Source organism: Ceratotherium simum, unplaced genomic scaffold, assembly GCF_057802395.1.
Source record: "Ceratotherium simum simum isolate JZ-2026a unplaced genomic scaffold, ASM5780239v1 HiC_scaffold_44, whole genome shotgun sequence".
In the NCBI taxonomy this organism is placed as follows: Eukaryota; Metazoa; Chordata; class Mammalia; order Perissodactyla; family Rhinocerotidae; genus Ceratotherium; species Ceratotherium simum.
In genome coordinates, this window is record NW_028261260.1 from 1,437,357 (window position 1) to 1,463,576 (window position 26,220).

Genomic DNA, 26,220 nt, shown 5'->3' on the forward strand with positions numbered 1-26,220 from the left:
CATCATTGTGGGGGTGGACGTTGATGGAAAAAGATTGCATCATAAAAACTCAAAGCCATGCCACTTGCCAAATTGAGGCAAAAATGGAAAGACCTAGGACGCCAAGGAAGGGTGAGGGTATTAATAGATACTTGGGAGTATTAAAATCCATCTGATGATGTCATGAGTGAACGTGTTCCACTTTAAAACAAAACACTGCTGTTGTTCTCAGATATTGAATTTATCTTTGTGCAAATATCCAGGATTTAAAGTGTTTATTGATGTATAACATGCATACAGAAATATATGCAGAGGTCATCCATGTAAACCTCAAAGAGTTATTACAAAGTGAACACACTTGTGTGACCAAGAACTAGCACCAGGTTCATTCAGGCCCCGACAATCCCTTTCTCCCTCCTTCCTCCCCAAAGGTAACCAATATCTTACCAGCAAACATTGTATATCGAGTTTGTCTTCTTATACAAGTGTTTTATTACAGGACAATTTAAACAATATACAAAATAAACAAAATAGCATAGTAGGCCTGTCACCCAACTTCAACATCTACTAATCATCTGCCATTTTTGTTTTATCCAGACTCCATCCCATTCTCACCTCACTTTATTATTCTTTTAGTCCTTTTTGTATGTGTAGGGGGGTAAGATGTACACACACTGAAAGGCTAAAATTTCAATCCTACAGTTTTGGCAAATAAACATGCCCACATAACCTTCACCCCTTTAAGAATAAAGTATTTCCATCACTCCCAGAAAACTCTTTCCTGTTCCTTCCCAGGCAATTTTTTCCTTCCCCCGAGGCAACCACTGTTCTGGTTTTTTCACCATAGGTTCATCTTGGCAGAAATCAGCCCACGTGTATTGTTTTCTGTCTAGCTTGCCTCCCTCGGCACGAGGTAGATGAGACTCACCCAGCACGTGTGTGTCAGCATTTGCTCCTCAGCACGGCTGAGGGCGTTCTGTTCTGTGGATGCCCCAAAGTGGGCTCGTCTTCCTCCTGGGGACGTGCAGGTCATCTCCTGTGAACATTCTTGTACAAACACTTTTTGTATGCTGTTTAATTCCTTTATTAGCATTTAAGTGACACACCTTTGCAGTTTTTAGTGGTTGATCCAGATTACAATATGCATCTTTAACATATCACAGCCTACCTAGACTTAATAGTGCACCAGTTTAATCAATGTAAAATATGGAAGCCTTGCTACAGAACAGTTCCATTTACCTCTGTCTGTCCTTTGTGCTATGTTGTCATAAATTTTACATCTACCCATGTTATAAATCCCACAATACAGTGTTATGATTTTTCTTTAAATAGTCATAGGTCTTTTAAAGAAATTAAGAGAAAAATGTTAAGTATTGGGAGGGAAATGCTTTGAGGATCTGCAAATGTACTGTTTCTTCTCTAAGTTTCACTCACAGTTTTTGCATTCATCAGTCAGTCTTGCCCACAGTAATTATTACTGTGGTGGTCTAGTGACGATTTGCTATTTCATGCTATCCAGCCACGTTTATTATTTGGAATTATGTGAGGAATATTCCCCCTCCCTCTCCCTGCCTTCTTCCTGTCTTTCTCTCTTTCTCTCATTCTTCCCACCCCCCTTTTTTTCTTTCTTCCTTTCTTATTTAATCTTCTTTATATCAGTATAGACTCATGGATATTTATTTTATTCTCTGGGTAATAATCCAATGCTACCATTATTTATTTTGTTGCTCCCAGTTTTCCAGCTTGAGCCATTGGGAAGTCTTTAAGATTGATTCCTTTTGACACATCTCATCGTTTTCTGTGTTCTTTTTGAAAGCACTTTCCTACTTTCTGGCACTACAAGAAGCTCCAGGCTCATATTGTATTTCCCATCCCCAGATCTAGAATTAGCCATTTCACCAAGAAAACCTGGTTCTTTTTATTTGAGAATGATATTTAGAAAGCAAAATCTGGGAGCTAGGTGTGCCCATTGATACTAGGGTGTCACTGCTTCTAGACCCTCTCAGCAGAGCTTGGAAATGTATGTATGAATATAAACTCAGGTATACACATCTACCTATCGATATATCAATCTATCAATCTATCTATCTATCTGGATAGATATATTAAAAGAGATATGGATTCAAACTGATACTTCCAACTCCAATCCAGCACCACAGAGTTTATTCCATCATTCTCCTTTTGTTTATTTGTAACTTCTTTCACCAACAGTGAGAAACTTAACTCCAGTTAGCTACAATATATTTACTAATGTGTCAACTAGTTTCAGAATCACTAATCCATACCCTTATGAAAAACAAATTTACCACCTAGAGTACAGTGTTTTTGTACAGTACTTTAGTTTTACAGTATCCCATCAAAACACTGTCTTCCAAAGTTACTTAGGTCAGGACCTTTCATCCCCACCCCTTCTGTGTGGTTATGTCACATGCTTGTAATACAGTGACGTTCATTTGTCACTGCATTCCATCTGAGTTCCCCAGCATCCTGATTGATTTTTAAAATTTGCAGAGTAAAATTCACTCTATGCGGTGTATAGTTCTATGGGTTTTGACAACTTTATGGTCATGTATCCACGTCCACGGTACCACACAGAGCTGTTTCTTTCACTCCCAAAATTCTCTCATACTGTCTCTTTGTAGTCAACCCCTTCCCCCACTCCATCCCTTGGCAACCACTGATCATTTTACATCCCTGTAATGCTGTCTTTTCTAGAAAGTCATATAAATGGAATCATATACTATATAGCCTTTTGAATCTGGCTTCCTTCACTTAGAGATATGCATCCAAGATTCATCCATGTTGTTGTGTGAATCAAGAGTTTATCCTTTTTATTGCCAAGTAGTATTCTAATGTACTGATGCACCACAGTTTCTTTCTCCATTCACCTGATGAAGGACATTTAGTTTGTTGCCGGCTTTTCACAATTATGAATAAAATGGCTATGAAGATTCATACAAAGATTTTTGTTTAAACATTAGTTTTCAATTTGCTTCAGTAAATCTCTAGGAGTGGGATATCTGAGTCATATAATAAGTGTATGTTTAACTTTATAAGAACCTGCTAAACTGTTTTCTGAATGCAAGTATCATGTAGCATTCCCAGTTCTAGTTGCTCCTAGTCCTCACCAGCACTTGGTATTTGCAATTTTATTTTTTATTTTAGTCACCTAATAGGTGTGTGGTATCTTATTGTGGCTTCTGCTTCCTTTTTGAAAGTGAGTTCTGCTAAATATAGAATCCTGTGTTGACTTTTGGGTTTTCTTTCTGCACTTGAGAGATGTCATTTTGTTGTTGATATGTCTCTTTTGTTTTTGATAATATATCATCCATCATTCACATTATTTCTTCCTGTATGTAATGTCTTCCCCTGTATATATGTATTTCCCTGACTGCTTTCAAGATTTTCTTTTTATCTTTGGATTTTAGCAGCTTGACTATCATGTGCCTAGGTATGGTTTTATTTTGTATTTTATTGTGTGGGTTTCCTGACTTTCTTGGATCTAAAATTTTAGATTTTTCACCAAATTTTGGAAGTTTTATGCTATTACTCATTGATTTGCCTTTCTGCTTCATTTAATTTTTTGTCTCTCCCCTCTCTGATGGGGACTCACTCATCTCACAGGTCTTAAGGCTCTCTTCATTTTTCTCAAAACTTTTATGTTCTTTTCTTCAGACTGGATAATTTCTATTGCTCTATCTTCATGTTTCTTCTACTGTTTCTAATCTACCGGTAAACTCAAAAATATTTTCTGTATTTCATCTTCCTATTTGGTTCTTTTTTGTAATTTCCATTTCTCTGCTGAGTTTCTACATCTGTTCATTCATTATGAGAATATTTTTCTTTACCACCATGATCATCTTTATAAAAGCTGCTTTCTCATCCTTGTCTGCTAATTGCAACACCTTGGTAATAGTTACTACTGCCCACTTTTGGTCGTATATGGATTATATTTTCCTATTTCTTCAAATCTCATGATTTTTTAAATTATGTACTGGAAACCATGGATGATAGTTATAGAGACTCTGGATTCTATTGTATCCCTTTGAAGAGTGTTGTTATTTTTCTAGCAAGGAATTAACTTGGCTGGACTGAAACTCCAATCCTATCTCCTTTACAATGGGCATAGCTGAAATCCTCATTCAGTTCTTTCATCTTCCAACTGCCGTTTTTACACTAGGCCCTCTGGGGCCTACCCTGCATGTGTGTTGTTCAAAAATCTGCCAATTTGGTGTGTGTGGGGGGCAGACTTTCATACATATTTTAAGATTTTCCTCTTTGTGGTTCCCTCCATTCCAGAATTTCTCCCCTAAATTTCCAGCTACTCTGCCAGCCCCAAAATACATCCTCTAACATTACAAGTAATACTATAGTTTTTCCCCTGTCTGGGCCATGTACAGATTTTGGAATGCTTTGAGGCAAAAGACTCAAGCTTGCAAATATCTCCTGGTAAAATTCCCATGATTCAAGGGAAGACTCCCCCTCGGTTCTGCTTGCCTTTGGAAGAGATTTATGCATACATACATATACACATTTATTGTATGTGTATTACATATAGATACATGATTCTATATAAATATATATAATATTTCATGCAGATTATATCATTGTTATCTGTGAGAGTGTTAGTTCAACAAGCTACTCCACTATTACTGGAAGCTAGACCTCGGTTTTGTTTCTTTTTTACATTTTATATAAATGGAATTATACAATACATAGTCTTTTGAATATAATTTCTTTCATGCAGCATTATGGTTGTGATATTCATGCATGTTATTGCATGTAGCTAGTGTTTGTTCATTTGTTGAAAATAATTAATGTTGTTAAATGGTCATAAAATATGCATAACATGAAATTGACCACTTTATCCACTTTTAAGTGTACAGTTCAGTGACATTCAGTACATTCACATAACTGTGTAGTGATAACCTCCAACCATCCACAGATCTATTTTCACCTTCTGCTGAAACTCTGTGCCCATTAAGCAACAACTCCCTGTTGTCCCTCCCTCTTGACCCTGGGAACCACCATTCTCCTTTCTATTCCTATGAATTTGACTACTCTAAGTACCTTATATGAGTGGAATCATACAGTATTATTCCTTTTGTGTCTGGCTTTACTTCACTTAGCATAAAGTCCTCAAGGTTCATCCATGTCATAGCATGTGTCAGAATTCCATCCTTTTTAAGGGTGAATGGTATTCCACTGTGTTTTACACAACAATTTTTGTCAACTCATCCGTTTATGGACACCTGGCCTGCTTCCAGCTTCTGCTTATTTTGAATAACGCTGTTAAGAACACGGGTGTACGTATATGTCTTTATATATGTGTTCAGTTCTTTTGGGTTTATACCCATATATGGTGTTCTGAGATTCATTTTTTCACATGTGGGAGGGTTCCCCACACCTCCAACAAGCAATTCTTGGAATGCCAGCTGGTTGTCAGATAATTCAACTCAATTTGATGCTGTCAACCTAGAGATACATCAGATTCCACAATTTAAGGGCTCAGTCCTATAAGACTGCACACTCACCCAACCTCACCTCAACTTCAGATGCCAGTTACAAGCCCAGGCTGTTACCTGTACTTCTGACTGAGTGACTGTAAACCAGAGATTCCCACAACCTCCTCCTTGGGTTTGATTTATTTGCTAGAGTGGCTCACAAAACTCAGAGAAACATTTACTAGATCACCAGTTTATTATAAAAAGATATAACTCAAGAACAGCCTGATGGAAGTGGTGCATAGGGAAAGGTATGTGAGAAGGGGCACGGAGCTTTCATGCAATCTCCAGGAGCACCACTCTCCAAGCACTCCTTGTCATTGCCAATCTGGAAGCTCTCTGAAACTCATTCTATTGGGATTTTTATGAAGGCTCCCTCACGTAGGCATGATCAATTATTAACTCAGTTTCTAGCCCCTCTCCCCTCTCTGGAGGATAAGGGGTAGAACTAAAAATTCCAAGCTTCTAATCGGGGCTTGGTCTTTCTGGTGACCAGCCCCCATCCAGGAGCCACCCAGGAGCCCACCCAGAGTTGCCTTAATAGAACAAATGATTCTCCTAGTGTTCTTATCACTTAGGAAATTACAAGGGTTTTAGGAGCTCTGTGTCAGGGATGGGGTCAAAGACAAATATTAGAACAAGAGATGCTCCTAGTGTTCTTATCATTTAGGAAATTACAAGGATTTTAGGAGCTCTGTGCCAGGAACTGGAGACAGAGATCCATAAATATATTTTCTATTATTTCAGAACCCATAGGTAGAATTTCTAGATCATATGGTAATTCTATTTTTAACTTTTGAAGGAACTGCCATACTGTTTTCCACAGTTTTATATTCTCACCATCCAAGCACAAGGGTTCCAATTTTTCATCATCCTTGCTAACACTTGTTATTTTCTGATTTTGTGATAGTAAAACTATTCTAATGTGTGTGAAGAGGTATCTCAATGTGGTTTTATTTTGCATTTTCCTGATACTTGGTTATGTTGAGCATCTTTTCACGTGTTTACTGGCCATTTTATATCTTTGGAGAAATGTCTATTCAAGTCCTTTGTGCATTTTTAAATTGGGTTGATTTTTATTGTTGAGTTGTGGGAGTTCTTTATATATTCTAGATATTAATCCCTTATCAGATATGTGATTTGCAAATATTTTCAACCATTCTGTGGGTTGCCTTTTTACTTTGTTAATAGTATCTTGTGATACAGAAAACTTTTGCATTTTGATGAAGTCCAATTTGTTGTTTTTTTTTTGTTGCTTATGTCTTTGGTGTCATATTAAAGAAATCATTGTTGGCAATGGCATTTGGACCCAATGACATGCAGCTTTTACCCTGTGTTTTCTTCTAAGGATTTTATAGCTTCAGCTCTAATATTAGATCTTTGATCCATTTTGAGTTAATTTTTGTATATGGTGTAAGGTAAGGGTCCAATCTCATTCTTTTGCATGTGGTCATCTAGTTTTCCCAGCACTATTTGTTGAAAAACTTATCCTTTCTCCAATGAATGGTCTTTGCACCCTTGTCAAAAATCATTTGACCATATATGCAAAGGTTTATTTCTGGGCTCTCTATACTATTTCATTAGTATATTGTGTGTATTTATGCCAGTACCACACTGTTTTGATTACTTTGTAGTAAGTTTTGAAATCAGGAAGTGTGACTTCTCTAACTTTGTTCTTCTTTTTCTACATTGTTTTGACTATTTAGGGTCCCTTGAGAGTCCATATGAATTTTAGGATAGATTTTTCTATTTTTGCAAAAAACATCATTGGAATTTTTACCTCCTTGAGTAAGTTGATTCTTAAGTATTTTACTCTTTTTGATGATATTGTAAATAAAAATGTAAAGTTTGTAAATTTCTTTTTCAGATTACTTATTATTAATGTATAGAAGAACAACTAATTTTTGCATGTTGATTTTGTGTTCCAGTACTCTGCAGAATTTATCAGTTCTAACAAATTTTGGGGAATTTTTAGGAGTTTCAACATATAAGATATTATTTGTAAACAAATATAATATTACTTCTTCCTTTCCAATTTGGATGCTATTGCTTTCTTTTTCTTGCCTTGTTGCTTTGGCTAGAACATCTAATACCATGATGAATAGAAGTGGTGACAGTGGGCATTCTTGCCTTTTTCCTGATCTTAGAGGAAAAGCTTTCAGTCTTTCACCCTTGAATACGATGTTCTCTGTGTATTTCTATATCTGGCTTTTATTATGTTGAAGTAGCTTCCTTTTACTCTGAGAGTTTTCTAGTGTTTTTAACATGAAAACATGTTTAGTTTTGTCAAGTCTTTTTCTGCATCCATTGAGATGATCCTGTGTTTTTTTCCCTCATTCTGTTAATATGGTTTATTAAATTGATTCATTTTCATATATTGAAACATCCTTGTATTCCAGAAATAAATCCCACTTAAAAATGATGTATAATCCTTTTAATATGCTGCTGAATCTGGTTAGTTATTATTTTATTGAGGATTTTTGTATCAATATTCATCAAAGATACTGACTTGTAGTTTTCTTTTCTCTTAGTGTCTTTGGCTTTCATATCAGGGTAGTGCTAACCCCATAGGATGACTTTAGAAGTATTCTCTCCTCTTCAACTTTTTGAAAGAGTTTGAAAAGAATTGGTGGTAGTTAATTAAAAAAAGGCTTTGGGCCCACAAATAAATTCAGCATAAAATAAATACAAATAAATATTTTTTTAAATGTGAAAAAGACTTTTTCTTAAAAAAAATTAAAAATTAAGCAAGTACATTCCTTACCACTTTATTTCTAAAAGGGTTTTTTAACCTAATAGTAAGCAGAAACAAATCATTAAAATTAAAATGACTCAAGTCTTAATTTTCTTCATTGCAAATTTTCTGACAGAAGTATATGATGCCATCATGTATGACATCTTTTATGAAAAAATGGTCATTTTTTGTAGTATTTGAGAATATTATGAATTTCCCCAGTGGCCTTTGACAATACTCTGATATGCAAAGTTATCTTTTCAACATTTATGTCTTATTATTTTCCTTGCCAAATTAACAAACTCTGTCAGGTGCTAATTAATCAACTACTTTTCATATGATTCAGGTTCTCTGCCACCAACTTCCATAACCATCAGGATATTCTACAACTTCTGCGAGAATAACAATTTTACCTTACACTGTATTTATCTCATGTGGTTTAAAACATCCAGAAATCATTGATAAACTGACCCTGCCCAAACTAAAGCATGGTGAGTTATAAAAGATGGTCGCTGTTAAGTGGGGAGGGATTGCAGGTTGAACTTAATTTTATAAGTGGTCAATTTATTACAGTATATTGTTCTATTATCTATTTCACTTCATTTTTTAAAAAAGTGATATTTGAGGGTATTTAGATAATAAAAATTTGAGAAGATAAGGAACTGATATACTCTGTAAGCTTGAAATGTTTTCAAGCATAAGATACAATAAGAACTAAAACTAAGAAATGGCAGAGGAAATAGAGATAAGAGGATGAAATTGCAAAACTGAATCTATAATAATATCTCAATGGCTAGCACTGTGGTGCCAAGAAGGTGGTGAAGTCAAAGAATTCATAAAGATGATAATAGGCTGCAAAGAAAAAAGACTGAAATTTTTGTAGAGAGAATTTTTACAGACATATTAGAGATAGAAAACAGGGAAGAGAAGTTGGAGTGAGAGACTATCTTCTTCTTCAATTACTTCCACTGTAGAGAACAAAAAACCAATTTGCTGAAATCTTTATTCCCTTCTATGACCCTGTGGAAGATCAAGATTTGGCCACCCAGAAATCTATCTCTTTACCTTGGTTGTTTTCTCTGAGGGCATTTGACCTCCCCCACTAACTGCCTAAAGAATTTAAAACAAAACATCTGTTTCAAGAAGGAGTTATTATCATGATGGCTGTAAATATAATGTACAATAGATGTTACAATAGAAAAGGCACCAACAAGCCCCTCTTATCAGAAGTTCTGTCTCTGGCCATATTCTTTGGATGGCCCTGCAAGGAGTTGCCAGACAGACATTTACATTTATAAGGGAAATCTCCATTTGTAAAGGTATCTGCCTCTCTGTATTAGGAAGAGGGGGAATGACTTCATTTCTAGAAACTTATCAATGTAAAAGGTGAGGCCTTAAATCTGCATAATAACCTCACTCTTGTTTACTGTGCTTTAGTGGTAATCTCCTGTAACTGACTCCCCCCACCCCCAACATCCTCCTTTGTCATTGGCTGAACATGATATTTAAGACGAGAATTCTGCTATTGTGTTGAGAAACGCAGTGTCCTTGCTTTCTCCCATGCATACATGTTATTAAACTTGGTATTATTTTCTCCTTCTAACCTGTCTTGTTAATTATTTGGCCAGCCATAAGAACCTTAAGGAAAAGGGCAGAGGGAGATTCTCCCTCTCTCCCGACAACCCTATCTTTACCTGCAAAATCTCAGCCCTGAATGAATGTCACATTCCTCCTTTTGCATCCCTGGGGAACAGGGCAAATAAGCTCATCTGAAACCTCAACTGCCCAGCCTGTGAAATAAGGCTGGCCATCCATTCTCACAGAGGAGCCAACTGGAGGTAGGACTTTTGGTTCTGAATTCAGCTAAACATCTTCAAAGAATTGTATCTGGCCTTCCTTATCCAGGACTATCAGTGAAGGGCTGGCTGGCTTTTAGAGAAGACCAATTCACAGTCAGCTGAGACATTTTCTGTTGGGCTCTCTAGAGAAGGCTGTGGGGCTTGTCTGTAAGAGTTTATATCTATATGGGTTATATATTTTTATTTTATTCAGAGATTTATGAAAAAATTTACATGGCAAGTATTACTTATTATCAAGAAAAATGGTTGTCTATTCTCTGGTCATTTAAGCAAAATCCTCCTCTCAGGGTCCACCCATAGACAAAGCCCAGATTTAATCTCCAAGCATCTGCCAGGCATTCTGTGGTCAGTGGGAAGCTCTCAAGTTGGCAGCCTGTTCTCTTGTGTCCTTTGCTGGTACTTAATCTTCCATCTCTTCAAGTACAACTAGACGGAGGCTCAAAGGACTTGACATTGGAGAAATGTACTTTACATTCTCTTTCGACTTCTACTCTTTTCCAAAAGACTCTCAGCATTTCCAGTAATTGTGCAGCAGTTTACCCAACACTAAGATTCTCACTATAAAAATTAAAATAAATAAATTTTGAAAAGGAAAAAAGTGATCTTTGCAATTTTGTACAGAATCTATATAATGGGTGCATCCTTATAAATGGAGAAAAAATAACAAATTTAACTATTTTGATTAGTTAACACTGTAAGTAATATACTTTATATATTACTAATTTTGAGATTATTTGTATTTAAAAATACTGCTTCAAACCCCTAAATCATTGTAAGTGGTAGAGTCTGCCATCTGCTTTGGCTGAACAGATATATACAACAAGTCAGCCAAAATTCCTCCATTCCTGTATAATCCTATATGTGGGTGGTAATGGTTAGTTCTTATAGATTGTTTGAACACGTGCATATCACAAAATACAAGTGGCCATTAAAAATTAAAATGTTCACCAAATACAAGATTATCTGATTCCCAGAAAAAGAAAACATTACTGTAACATTAAGGCTAAAACTATCAAAAAGGAAGCCAAGATACACTCAAGTAAAGCTTTTGCTGAAAAGTTAATTGGCTCATCTTTGAAACTTTGTCATGTTTATTATGTAAGCAAGATACTTTCAGAGTCTAGAATATAGAAGGACTTATTGGTAAGTTAACATTGTGATCATTTATTTTGTAAATGTTAATATGAGAGATGTAATTCATTTTCTACTATATTCAGATTTTCAAGTTCTGCTAAATCTAAGGCCACATTACTGGCAAGTTGGGATACCTCTAGACATCTGAAAAATATGAGTCCTACACAGAAGCTTATACATTCTCTATTCATCAGGTTCTAAATTCTAAAACATTCTAAGGTTTTGGATCAAACCAATGGCATTCCAAATTTACAGTAAGGTTGCACGTGCAATACATGATCCTATAGGAAGAGACATCCAGATTTTAAATAAAGGAGATTGTGCACAAAAATAAAATATATTTTCACGTCTGAAAGGGGATTTCAAGAAAGAAGGGACTCTCAGAACATGTGGTAAGTGGTAAATAAGTTACCAAAGGGTCTCTAAAAGAGAACATATTGTGGAAAAAAGAGCTTAAACGCAGAGAGCTAAAATGGCATCTCTGGAATCCTTACGGTGAAACAGACACTGAACTACTTTTGCCTAAAATTTAAAATGCATCTTATCCTCTAAACAAATACCACGTCCCTGCCATGCAGCTTACCTGGGCATGGTGACGTGTTTGAATCATTTTCTAATTCATTGGCTCTTAAACTTGATGGACACCAGAAGCACCTGGAGGCCTTGTTGAAACCCAGATTGCCAGGCCCCATCCCAGAGTTTCCAGATCTGCAGGTCTGCAGCAGCACCTGAGAATTTGCATTTCTACCCAGTTCCCAGGTGATCCTGATGCTGCTGGTCCACGGACCCCACTTTGAGATCCACAGCCTAACTTACACCCTATATATTGTTACCAAATCCATTATTTCATCCTTTGGCTGCTAATTTTCCTTTATCACATCAGCACCTTAGCTCTGAATCTCCTCACCTAACAATGGGAATACTTGGAGAATTTAACAGCTGGTCCTCCTTTCTGGCTCAGTTCTCCCTCTTCCTCTCAATACTACATTCTCTTGCCAGGTAATTGTTCCTTAAACATCAGTTCATCATAGATCTTCCTTGCTCAAAATCTCATGGCTCTTATGGTGAGCACAAGACATTTTAAATTCTCTACTTAGCTCATAAGGTCTGTAATAGCCTGTAGAATGTGGACACCCTGTTCCCTACCCTGCCTACTATAAAGTAGTATGTGAGGATTACATAAGATACAGTCAGTTCTCGTTATGCACAGTGTGACATTCTATAAAGTCACTGTGAACACTGAATTGGTGAATATGACCCACTGCTACTACAGGAAATGCAGGGTTAGGTTGCTGCAAGCCTTAGTTACATTTTCTTCAATTGATCAATACATAACCTTATTTTCTGTGTGTTTCTCTTTAAAGTCACCTTATTTAAGATATATTGTTGATATATTAACATTGAACTCACACCAACAGCACTGTACCTCGTGTCTGAAAGAAGCTTGTTGAACACACATACTTTCTCTGTAAAGGCACAGCCTCTTGCCCTGAGGAACACCAGGCAGCATTGCAGCACTACACATGGGGGACATATTAAACAGCAAAGTCACCAACACAAAGCACAAAAAGATAAGAAATGAGGCACTAAATAGACTGCAAGAAGGACACTTGTTTACAGTATGAGCTGAAACGAGGGCAGAGCGTCACCTGGTTCCCCTCAGCTGGGAACATGCTCATCCAGTGGATCAAATTTTTCACCACTTTGTGCATATCCGCAAATGGACATGAAAGCCCTGTGAGTGTTTATTCGGAGGCTGCCAGTACATTTTAACTAGTGTGCAAGTGTGCAAACACGGAATCCACAAATAATGAGAATCAACAATATTATGAAAGCATCTTTTCAAAACCAGAGTATTGCTCAGATATAAGAGCAATAATGATAACAGAACAGCTAATATTTTAGTGCCTGCTATGTGCCAGGAGCTCTTCTAAGTACTTTACATAAGTTAATGCATTTAAATCTCACTAAAACCCTATGAGAAAGGAGTAATCATTAGCCGCATTTTATAGATGAGGAAACTAAGGCTCAGAGAGTAAATACTTTGCACAGGTTCCCCAGTTAAAAGTGGAATAACTGGGATTGGTACCCAGACAAACTGGTCCAAAGCCCACAGCCTCAACCACTGTGGTAGGAATGTGAGTGGTAGATTTTCTACCACTCCCGAAAAGCCCCTTCTTCTCCAGTCAGTGTAGTCTCCCACATACTTATTCACTCATGAAACATTTTCTGAGCGCCCCAAAGGTGTCAGGTACTGTGTTTAGATACTGGATGGACAAACAGAATGTCAATGCATATAATCCATAACCAATCTATAAATCAAAATTGGGGTGAGTTTATGATGAGCCAAACTTTGAGGGTCATATAGCCCAGGAGAGTCCTTTCACGAAGAAATGGAGCACTCCAAAGAAGTGGGGTGTACAGAGTGGTTATATACCATCAAAGAGCACGTATCACATGTGATTGCAATGTCCCTTTTACAGTAGTCATGACGACCTCTCAGCATGTGGATTGATGGACACAGTGGGTATCAGGTCTGCTGTCTCCATGGGCGTGGCTGTTGTCCCGAGTTGGGTCATCACAGGATAAGCGCAGCAATCAAATCCTAGCCTAGGGAGAAATGCTTATCCTTAAGGAAATGCCAATGTGGGGGAAGTTGCATTTACATCTTAAGGGCGTTGCTTTTGTCTTTGGGACATGTTAATTGCTTAAAGCGGATATACAATGGATGAACAGAGGCTACAGGCCCCTTTTGGAAAAAAAAAAACAAGGTCAGGCCCAGTTAGTTTTACACTAAATGGCTTCCACATATGCTCCAATATATCTTATTGCTCGCCATTTATTTATCAAGACGTAGGATAGTCTCAGCTTTAAGGAGCTCACTGTTTATGAGACATGAATAAAACAACAGTTATGGAAAAGTAGATAAGTACAGGGTCCCAGAGTGGGGACATCAAAAGGGGTCTCTGGATGGAGACCTCTCAGGAAAAGTGTCCAAGAGGAAGGAACATTTGACATGAGTTTAGATTAAGAAATAGGAATTAAGTTGATCAAAAAAGTGGGTAGGAGGACAGAAGAAACACATATAAAAATACAGATATAAAGGATGCTAAAGATTTCAGAAAATGGTATTTTTAAGGCTGGAACAAAGCGAACATGTAGGACACAGTGGGTGATGAGGCTAAAGATGAGGACAGCAAGGCAAAGCCTGCGTGTCCAGCTCAGGAGTCTGAATGATCTCTCAGATGCTCTGAGCAGTCATTGAAGGAGTCTAAGCAGATGTCAGATTTAAGCAAATTTGGATTCTAGGAGGTAACTCTGGAGGCATTGGGGAGGAAAGATTAGAAGAAATTAAGACTGGAAGTAAAGGGACCTGTTGGGAGATTAGGCAGTGATCCAGATAAGATAGGCCTTGGCTCAGGCGGGGGGTCTGCAGGTGGAGGAGGCCAGGAGGTGGGAAGCAGTGCTGGGCTCCTGGAGGAGGAAACTGAGCTGCCTCTCAGTCACGGGAAGACTGTGCCTGTCATGGCCTCCCCACCCCCATGCCCAAACGCCATGTTCCTTTCTACGTCTGTACCTTTCCCCTCTTCCTTCATCTGAAATCCTCATTCTTTCTTCCCTCCACCTGCCCAAAAGTGGTCCCTTTGAGGACTTGATCTAGTTCACCTCTCCTAAGAAGCTGTCCTTAATTACAATTTCTGGATAACATTCCCATTTTTTTAAGTTCTATAATACAACATACACTAATACCTTGGTAGAATCTAATTACATCTTGCAAACAATTTCATGTATGTGGAGGAGCTTGGAACCTTATAATTCTTTGTATTTCCCTCAATACCTACCACAAATACCTTGCATATATAGGTCAATAGATGTCCAGTAAAGTTCAATAAAGAAGCACCCTTTATTAGCTAAAAACTTTTATGAGCTCAGTTATTCCTTTAGATCAGCTGCTTGAACCATTTGTCTTTCTCCACAGGTCAACCGTGTTGCCCAAAACAAATGAATTTTACACCTTCTCAAACTCAATAGAGCAAAGATGGAACTTCATTCCCCCTGCAAGCCTTACTGCCCTAGAGAAAAGCAAAAACAACGTGTGACATCTAATTCTTTCTCCACATTCTCATCTCAAATGGTAACTGTTTTCCAGATGCTAACTGGTTTTCATTCTTAAAACTGACAGAAAATTTTCTCATTATTTCCTTTTCTTTTTTTTTTTTTTGTGAGGTAGATCAGCCCTGAGCTAACTTCTGATGCCAATCTTCCTCTTTTTGCTGAGGAAGATTGGCCCTGGGTTAACATCTGTGCCCATCTTCCTCTACTTTATATTGGATGTTACCACAGCATGGCTTGACAAGCAGTGCATCGGTGCGCGCCAGGATCTGAACATGTGAACCTGGGATCGCTGCAGCAGAGCGCGTGCACTTAACTGCTGTGCCACAGGGCTGGCCCCTCTCTTTATTTCTAAAGCTGAAATGTCTAAATCATTCTCTGGGCTAGTTGGAGTTTCCATAAAATGAAAATATACATTCCAGAAAAATCCTTAACTTTCCAGAATAATCCTTAATATATTATGGTAAACACCTTGGCAGAATGTCACTGATTTTCAATGTCAGTGCCTCCACAAGGGTATCCTTGCATTGTCTCCCCTCCCAACCACCTCTCACTTTGCCCCTCCCCAGGCTCATGGGCTCAAAGTGTTTACTGAGCACTAAGAATGATCAGAGTCTGAGGGAGACTTCACGGATGACTAAGCCATGTTTTCTGACCCCAACCATCTCTCTCCATCTCTCCTTTAACCTCTACTTTTCTTATTCTGGTTTCTACTTTAGTTGTTTACTTGTCTTGTGAATTGATGTTTTATGGTTTATAATTACCATGTGAATTCATATTACTTTTTTCCTTAGAGTTTAGAAAGAACTTACATTAATCAATGTTTTTTCTCAGCCCTTTGATGTGTCTAATATCTTCCAATGCAATTCAAGTGGCTTCTTGTTTTTACGTCTCCATCATTATTCCTTCAGAATTATGTTCACCCCACACTTTTGATCTGACCAATGCTGCTTTACTCTTTAAACTTTTCTATGCCGAGACTCACGTGAGGAATCCTTCAAGCACCATCAACTAGGCGACCCCACATTCCTCACATCTGTTTCCTTGATTTGTTCCTAAATAAAGATGTTTCTTTTTTGTGTGTGTGAGCAAGATCAGCACTCAGCTAACATCCATGCTAATCCTCCTCTTTTTCTTTTGCTGAGGAAGACCGGCTCTGAGCTAACATCTATTGCCAATCCTCCTCCTTTTTTTCCCCACAAAGCTCCAGTAGATACTTGTATGTCATAGTTGCACATCCTTCTAGGTGCTGTATGTGGGACTTGGCCTCAGCATGGCCAGAGAAGCGGTACGTCAGTGCGCGCCCGGGATCCGAACCCGGGCTGCCAGTAGCTGAGCTTGCGCACTTTAGCGCTAAGCCACGAGGCTGGCCCAAGATGTTTCTGAAAATAATAATAATTTGTATAAAAGGCACTATCACAGATACCATAAAGAGAACAAATGGAAAAGAATGTTCAATTCCTCAGATAAGTTTGCAATCAAATGAGGCATTGAGGGGACCAGGGGGCACTGATCAGAGCAAGATCCTATGAGAAGAGTTTTAAGTCAATTTCAAATGAGGTTAAAACTGGAATGAGATAGTATTTTACCAGTTAGCTGAAATCATACGCATTTTTCTGACCTTTGAGAGTTTATTTGCATATAAACTGTACATGTGGGGTAAGAGAGTGCTGATATTGTTTAATTTCTTTTTATTATTCAGCACTTTGTAATAGATGTGGCTATTCACAATTAATAAATATCATAAAGTGGAGAGACCCAACATTCAACTGCCTGATATTATCAATTCTTACATAAAGCTAGAGTTTTAAAGATCAAATTTCATTCTAGTTACCTGTCAACTAGTCCATTTATATCAGAAACATGCTGAGTTTTAGGAAAATACTTCAAAACACAAATTTTATATGTAATTTCAAAAGCAAAAACTTAGTTAAGAACTGGGTGGTAACCCGTTTTGCTACCATATATTAATCTTTAGCATGGGAGCAAACATTTTTTGAGAATATAATTGATATTTGCCTGTTTGTATATTGTAGAATGTTAAAGGATTTACAGTTTTAATCGTATTTCAAATATCAGAGAATAAAAAACAGAATTGTTTCAGTTTTATGAAATAGTTTCTTAGACATAGCAGATTTTCACAGCATATTACTTGAAAATAAAATAATCAGTTAGTGAGGTTTAAGCAATGTGGTTTTATTTTAAACTTGTTCCTTCCACAGGAGCATCAATAAAAGCCCTCCAGGAGTAGCTGTCGTTCTTTCCCTCCACATGAGCACCAGGTGGGTTTGCTTTAAGCATCAGACTCTCAGGCAACACCATAGCCCTCAACTCCTTTTAGTTGAGAAAAGGCTTTATGAGTCGTGTGTTTTTTCTAGGGGTATGGAGCTCCCAGACTTATTAACTACAGAGAGAGAGTAAGAGTCAGAACACATTCAATAAACTCCAGTGTGCTCAGGTGAGAAGACAGGTGCCTGAACTCACATCTGAAGAAGAACTTAGAGGATGCTTTCTGACTCTGCTTCATGCCTCTGAGTAAGCAGTCCTGGACATCCCCGTTACGGCCACGGAATAACACAGGCAGCCTTGATGGACCAGAAATCCTCCTATGTCCATCATTTGTACAGAGCAAACTGGCTTAAGACCTCTCGTTTCCTGCTGCAGTGGTAATTTACAGACATACAGAACTGCCATCTAGTGACTAAGAAGAAAACAGCAAGGTGCTTTACATGGAAAATGAAATTGTGAGTTTTTTAAAAAAGAACAGTGAAGCACTAAAGTTGGTAAAGTTGACACAAAGTTGACACAATGTGACACACGAAAGTTATAGTAAAACTGAAAAATGTGTAGGTGAAGTAATCAGTTGTTCTCTCTGCCTCTAAAACATGTCTTGACATCTGACTCATAAATAGTATAGTTTAAATATAATAGAATAACTTTGGAAATAAACTTCTCATCTCATCTCATCCAGTGATGCTGGCAAGAACTGGTATTAAATAGCCAGATGGGGAGTACCCATGTTGAAGTACCATTTTTATCACAGTGGAGAGAATAGAGGCATAAAACCCAACAGACTGATGTTCAGATCTTCCCTCTCACCCTTGATCAATTTTGTGAACATGGTCTTATTTTGTTTGTGAGGAAGATCAGCCCTGTGCTAACATCTGCCAATCCTCATCTTTTTTTGCTGAGGAAGACTGGCCCTGGGCTAACATCCATGCCCATCTGCCTCCACTTTATACGGGATGCCACCACAGCATGCCTTGCCAAGCGGTGCGTCAGCGCGCGCCCAGGATCCGAACCGGCGAACTCCAGCCCGGCGCAGCGGAGCGAGCACACTTAACCGCTTTCGCCACCGGGCAGGCCCCTAAACATGGTTTTCTTTATCAGTTAAATATGAATTATAATAGTTACTTTAAAGGATTACTGTAAGAATTGCATGAGGTAATACAGTAAAGGGACGGGTGTAGAGTGATAGTTAATTCTCCTGCCCTGTCTCTCTTCTATGAAACATGCACAAATCATCTAAGAAGAGAACTTGTCTATACAATAAACTTATGACAAAGAGTCAATGGTTCCAGAAGTAAGGGTCACCATTGTTGAGTGCTTAACCTCAACTGCTTCCAAATACTGTTAACTCTCAATTAATTTTATGTATTTTGTGTCTTCCAGACACTTCACTGTCTAGAAGGAAAGGAGAAGGTGTGAAATTTAAATTGATGTATTTCACCCTTGAATGTCCAAGCTGTAAAATCAGGTGTTTTAAATCACCTAGTTCATCAGGTTTTCTGCTTGTTATTATATATTTTACCATGGTTCACAGCCCGAGAAAAATAGCAAATCATTATAATTTTACACACCTGAATATATATCTTGACTATTACAGCTGGAATCTTAATATATAGAACAATGTTGTACATGTTTTGTCCTTGTTGATAGTACAGAATACTTTTGTCCAGGTTTTCTTTGGTATTATCATATATAATGAAGAACTCAGTAATATATGCCCTGGAGATAAGGATTTAGAAAAATCTAACATACTATCCTAGTCATGCCTCAAAAAAAAAAAAATGCTATAAAAATAATGAGAGGATATTTTGAAGACATTATTTTTCTTAATTATTTCCAACTTTGTGTCCCTTTACCTGTTTTTAATCATTCTGCATCTTATTCACTATTGGCTAATTAACTCACAGTAATTAAATAACCCTCAGCTGAGTCCACCATGCCTCTTCAAGTGCCCCAGCCTGATGTCGGTCTCAGCTCTGACAAAAGAAGCTGGGAAAACCTGTTTTGTGACAGTATTCTTAAGGATATCTTTACTCTTACAATAATAGCTATATTTTTGAAAGGCCCCAGTAGATTATAAAATCAAGTACTCGACCAATGTCGTAGCCTCATTTTCCCTCCAGGGGGAGCACAACTTTCATGTGTAATGCAGGGCTGCTGCTTTATTGTTTTTTCCTTTCAAGACATTTTATTACTTGTAAAACATGTCGATGTAAATAATCCATAATCAATCTATAAATCAAAATTGGGGTGAGTTTACTATGAACCAACTTTTGAGGACCATGGCCCTCGGCCTTCCTTCCCTAAGGAAGGAAGGGCACCAAAGAAGTGGAGTGTACAGGGCGGTTATATACCATCAAAGAGCATGTATCACATCAGATTGCAATGTCCCTTTCACAATAGTCACAAGATTGCCCTGCCAGATATTGATGGACACAGTGGGGAGGGCGTGGCTGGTGTCGGGTCTGTTGTCTGGAGCTGGGTGGTCACAGGATGACTGCAGCAGTCAAATCCCAGCCTAGGGAGAAATGCTTATCCTTAAGGAAATGCCAAGGAGGGGGAAGTTGCATCCTTATCTTAAGGGCGTTTATTCTTCTCTTTGGGACATGGCAAAGCAGATACACAATGCAGGCGACAGGCCCTTCTGGAAAAACAAACCCAGGCTGAATTAGTTTTACCCCAAACGGCTTCCTCATATGCTCCAATATTTCCTATTGCTTGCCATTTATTTATCATTTTCTCTCTTTTTGATCTATAATATTTTGATAGAAAGCATTGATGATCAAAATATTGTCCTTCGGCCCCAGGGTTGTTGCTGCCTGCCCTGGGTCCCTCATGTCCCTCGGTGCCAGGCTTTTATCTCGTTTATTTGTCCAGCTGTCCCTGTTGGGGGGAATTAATTGAATATAGTGGACAAGCAAAGAGGTATACATATATTGATAGAGGAAGCATTTCATGGGCTTTGGATTAATTTTAGGTTGTTGCACAAACACTGTGTATGTGCTTTTTATGACTCCTTGTATTTACGCTATTCACAATTATAGAACAAGTACAATAACAATGATAATAATTTAACATCTTTGAAAAGATTATTTTAAAATGAGTTCTTAGGTGTATTCCTTATCAAAAAAGGAAGTTTGTCCTAGGTTATAAGATCAATTGACCACCTCAAGTTTCATTACTCCAGCTTACATGACAGTCTTACAGAACTGAGTAAAGAAAACAGCAATTAGTTTAAGTATTATGGCTAGTACAAGAATTCCAGGAAGTAATAGAAATAGGAATTGCAATCCAGATCTAAAAAGGGAACCAATACCAGAAGGGAGCCAACCAAACAACTCAAGACTGAACGCAGGATCGCTTAAGGCATTCACCTGCTTTTTCATGGGCTTTAGCAGAGAGGACACATTGGAAGACTCGTCAGGTATGAAAACACAGCATTCAGTTTGAATGATTGTACACGTACCACCTTGGGATGTAGTTAAAATATCTAAGGCCATTCTATTTTGAAGGACAGTCTTTTTATTAAAGACATTTTAGTATTTAATAAGGCAATTCTTGCTTGACTGTCATTAAGGGCTTCTGTATGTGATGTGACATCCTTTAGCCCTAAAAAAGGAACAAATATAGCTAGCTGCTCGGTGGTCATACCAGGGGAACACTGAATGAGCCCGTCTGGCCTTAAGCAGAGGAAGGTTGGCAGCAGTTGTCACTGTGAATCCTTCCCTGCATTTAAGGGAAGATCGGGTGTAGTGTTTTAGCCATCAGGCCAGTAGTCAAGGCCAGAGATTTGTTCTATACAACCATTAAGTTATATTAGGAGTCACCCGACAAATGCCTGGACATTAAGACCAGTCTGTTCCAAATCAAGCACCTTCCTTAAGTATGATAGTATTCTGAAAATCTTAAATGTAACAATTATAAAATAGGTATACAGTTTAAGCATAACAAAGGTTTAAGTGAGTGGATTTAAGGTTGGGAATACAGGCCTGGTCCGGAGTCTTGGGACAGCTGTCTACAACTGATGTTGTCTTCTTCTCATCCTGGTTTGGAGATATTCGTATTGGCCACTTGAAGTCAGGTTTCAGAAATAGGAACTGTAACGCACTCAGATGCAAAAGCCTCTTTTTAAAACAAGAAATGTGAATCCATGAGTCTATGTCTTTTGATTCTGCAGCGCACGAACTGGTTAAATGTACCTGGTATGGTCTATTCCAATAGGGCTGTAGAGTCTTTTATTTGATGTCTTCTCTGATAAATAAATTTTCTAGGTTATCATCCTTACGGTCTGGGAGGGCTCTGTAAAAAGAATCGGCTACAGACTTCTCATATATATATATTTTTTTAAGTGTCTCAATGAGACCTTGGCAGTAATTAATATATTTTCTTTTTTTTTTTAAAGATTTTATTTATTTTATTTTTTGCCCCCAAAGCCCCAGTAGATAGTTGTATGTCATAGCTGCACACCCTTCTAGTTGCTGTATGTGGGACTCGGCCCCAGGATGGACAGAGAAGTGGTGCCTCAATGCGCACCCGGGATCCGAACCCCGGGCTGCCAGCATCGCAGCGCGCGCACTTAACCACCAAGCCACAGGGCCGGCTCTTTCTTTTTTTTTTTTTTTTAAAGATTTATTTATTTATTTTCCCCCCAAAGCCCCGGTAGATAGTTGTATGTCATAGCTGCACATTCTTCTAGTTGCTGTACGTGTGACGCGGCCTCAGCATGGCCGGAGAAGCGGTGCGTCGGTGCGCGCCTGGGATCCGAACCTGGGCCGCCAGCAGCGGAGCGCGCACACTTAACCGCTAAGCCACGGGGCCGGCCCCTAATATATTTTCTTTACGTGAAGTTGATCCATACATTTCTTTACCTAATTGCATAGGCTGTCCAGTTATTATCTCAAAAGGAGACAGCCGATGTTTAGCAAAGGGGGTGGATCTAAGATTGAGGAGCAGTAGTGGAAGAGCTTTCAGCCATGAGATGAAATGTTCCTGAAAGCTTTGCCAATTGAGTTTTGATTGTGCCGTTAGTTCTTTCCACCAATCCTGAGGTTGGGAATGTTAAGCGCAGTGGAAATGCTGTCTCATTGGCCCAATATTACAAATAGACTAATTATTTGTCCAGTGAAATGAGTTCCCTGGCCACTATGTAACTCAGCAGGAATTCCCCAAACAGAAATTATTCTCTCTAATAGTAATTTACCTACTATTAGAGCCATTGCTCTTCTGCAAGGAAAGGCCTCCACCCAATGTGAGAACACGCAGTCATTACAAGATATATTTATCCTTGAGATGGTTGCATTTGGACAAAGTCCGATTGCTATACCTCAAAGCGTCCCTTAGTAAAGGGAAAGTGGCCTTGTGATTCATGTAGTAGTGTCCCTAGATGATATTTTGGACATATAACACAATCAGTATAGCTTTATGAGCCACTGTGGGAGAAGGTTTTTAAAAGCATTGCTCTTCCCACAAAATTATCTTTTCAGGTGCCCAATGGGTTAATTGGTGTATATGCTGGAGCAGTGGCAATTGTGCTCCAATAGGTACTATGGGTTTTTTTACTGGGTGCAAACCACATCTGTGAGGGGCTGTCAAAAACTCCCCCTTTTGACTGCTATATCTGTTTCTCTTTTTCGGTGGCGATTTCTTTCAAGCCTGTGGAAAGAAGTCTTTTATTGGGTTAGCAGAGTTAATAGGAATTAGCAGGTGTGGGAGATCAAGATTTGGCCACCCTGAAATATATCTCTTTACCTCGATTGTTTTCTCTGATGGACATTTGACCTCCCCCACTAACTGCCTAAAGAATTTGACATAGTTGGGCCGGCCCTGTGGCTTAGCAGTTAAGTGCGTGCTCTCTGATGCTGGCGGCCCGGGTTCGGATCCCGGGCGCACACCGACGCACCGCTTCTCCGGCTACGCTGAGGCCGCGTCCCACATACGGCAACTAGAAAGCTCTGCAACTATGACATACAACTAACTACTGGGGCTTTGGGGTGAAAATAAATAAATAAATCTTTAAAAAAAAAAATAAAAGAATTTGACATAGTAACTCTTTCCTGCAACAGATCTTCTATCTGATGGCTGTAATATAATGTAAAATAATGTTACAATAGGAAAGACACCAACAAGCCCGTCTTATCAGAAGTTCTGTCTCTCTGGCCACATTCTCTGGATGGCCCTGCTGAGGAGTTGCCAGACAAACATTTACATTTATAAGGGAAATCTCCATTTGTAAAGGTATCTCTCTCTCTGTATTGGGAAGAGGGGGTATGACCTCATTTCTAGAAACCTGGAAGGTGGAAGATGGAACATGGAAGCTGAGGCCTTAAATCTGCATAATAGCCTTACTCTTGTTTACAGTGCTTTAGTAGTGATCTCTTGTAACTGACACCCCCCACCCCCACATCCTCCTCTGTCTTTATGTAAAGACGGTATTTAAGATCAGAATCTCTGCTATTTTGTTGAGAATCGCAGTGTCCCTGGTTTCTCCCATGTATACATGTTATTATATTTGGTATTAATTTCTCCTGCTAACCTGTCTTGTTAATTATTTGGCCAGCCATAAGAAGCTTAAGGGAAAGGGCAGAGGGGGATTCTCCCTCTTCCCCCACACAGGCATTCTCAAGGGTAGATAACATATCCAGCTTGGTAATATCTTGCTTATCACTTAAGTAAGACCCATCTGTAAACCAAATTAAATAGAATACAGTCGTGGTCCTTCCTCTTGTAATGTTGGAAGCATAGTGAGTAATATTTACCTACACAGTATAACCTAAGAAGTTTTATCATTTACTTGACAATGCCTCCCGTGCAATTTAGCATAGCAAACTAGCCTAATTATTTTAGTATCTCCCTCTTTATAGGAAGAGATAAAATTTTCTTGAGAATTGCCAGGGTCCTTTGAAAATTCTCAAAGAAAAAAGTTATAAGACAGACTTTATTTAGGATATGAATTTTGGGGAGATTGTCAAAAATATAGAAGGGTTTCAAACACTTAGTCAGACAAGATCAAGGAGTTGCTGCTCTTGTGGCAGTGAAAGCATGCTTAGTTAACAAACAGCAGTTAAACAGTCAAAAAGACTTTAATAGAGAGACCTCAGTCTTTGGAACATAGGAAATTACCTTAACAAAACAGATCTCTGTTCTTTAGATAAACATAACTCAAAGGTAAAGAAAAATCTTTTTACGTAATAACCTCTATCAAGAGTAGATTAAGAGTAGAATAGGGCCGGCCCTGTGGCTTAGCGGTTGAGTGCGCACGCTCCACTGCTGGTGGCCCTGGTTCGGATCCCAGTCATGCACCAACGCACTGCTTCTCCAGCCATGCTGAGGCCACGTCCCACATACAGCAACTAGAAGGATGTGCAACTATGACGTACAAGTATCTACTGGGGCTTTGGGGTAAGAAAAAAAAGAGTAGAATAAAATTATCCTTTTAAAAGGAAGAAGACCAAATTTGAATTTTGTACCAGCTTACTTTTGATATTAAAAATCATTTACTTAATCGGATTTAGTTTAATCTTAGCCAACTTGACCGTGTATAAAACTCCTCAGGGTTTCTCTTCAACAAACCTTCTATAACTTTTTGTTTACATTCAGAATTTGTGCCATGTGCTCCTTTTTTTTCCGTCTAGTACTTTTCAGGTCAAATTTATCTTTCCTACCCAAACAAAAATATTTCCATTTTTCATATCTTCTTAATGAAAACACACATCTTACTCTCCTTGAATACAAACATATTTTTCTTAATTTTCAAGTAGCTTAATCACATATTAGAAAATTTTAACCCTTAGAAACCTTAATTTTTAAGTAAAAACTAAGTAAGCAATTATAAAGTTTCTTTTACAATAGCATTTCATGGCTTGACAAATTTATATGGACACTTTTTATAATTTTTGGAAACATGTTACTTTATAATACAATCTTTTAAATAAAACACAAGACATGTTTACCAATAGACCCAAAACACCTTTTAGTTTTTCTGTAATAAGCCAAAAGTAGATAAACCTATATTTAGCAATCAATGTCTAATATCTTATCTTATTTGGAAATGATCTAGATACTCAATGAATTTTTTTATTTTTCCTGAGGAAGATCAGCCCTGAGCTAACCTCCATGCTAATCCTCCTCTTTTTGCTGAGGAAGACTGGCCCTGGGCTAACATCTGTGCCTATCTTCCTCTACTTTATATGGGACGCCGCCACACCATGGCCTGACGAGCAGTGCATCGGTGCGCTCCCGGGATCCGAACCCGGGCCGCAAGCAGCGGAGCATGCGCACTTAACTGCTACGCCATGGGGCTGGCCCCTCAATGAATTTTTATCATAAAATTTGGCAAAACTCTCAAGTTTTAAGTCACCAAAAAGACTTTAGAAGCTATATACACTATAACACATGATTATTGTTTAAAGTTCACTTAATACTCATTTTTTTCACATCTATTTAGTTATCTGTTCTCAAAAATTATTTAGATTGCCTACAAGACTTTATGAGACATTAGATAATATTAGTCATTGATGGTGCTCAGGTCAAGCTACCCCAGGAGGCACCCCTCTGGTATGCAGATTGTTTTGAGCTGAGGACAATAAGGACTCAGAGAACTTAGGAATAA

General features: G+C 38.3%; 1 protein-coding gene across 1 annotated transcript in view; it reads left to right on the forward strand.

Annotated features, from left to right (window-relative positions):
* The window catches only part of LOC101390292 (ral-GDS-related protein-like), a 256,999-nt gene that overhangs the window by 65,641 nt on the left and 165,138 nt on the right, over nt 1–26,220 (forward strand). Inside the window, exons 12-13 of the mRNA XM_087428276.1 lie at nt 7,190–7,271; nt 8,564–8,708. The gene's annotated coding sequence lies outside the window, so the exon portion shown is untranslated. The remainder of the gene's footprint in view (nt 1–7,189; nt 7,272–8,563; nt 8,709–26,220) is intronic.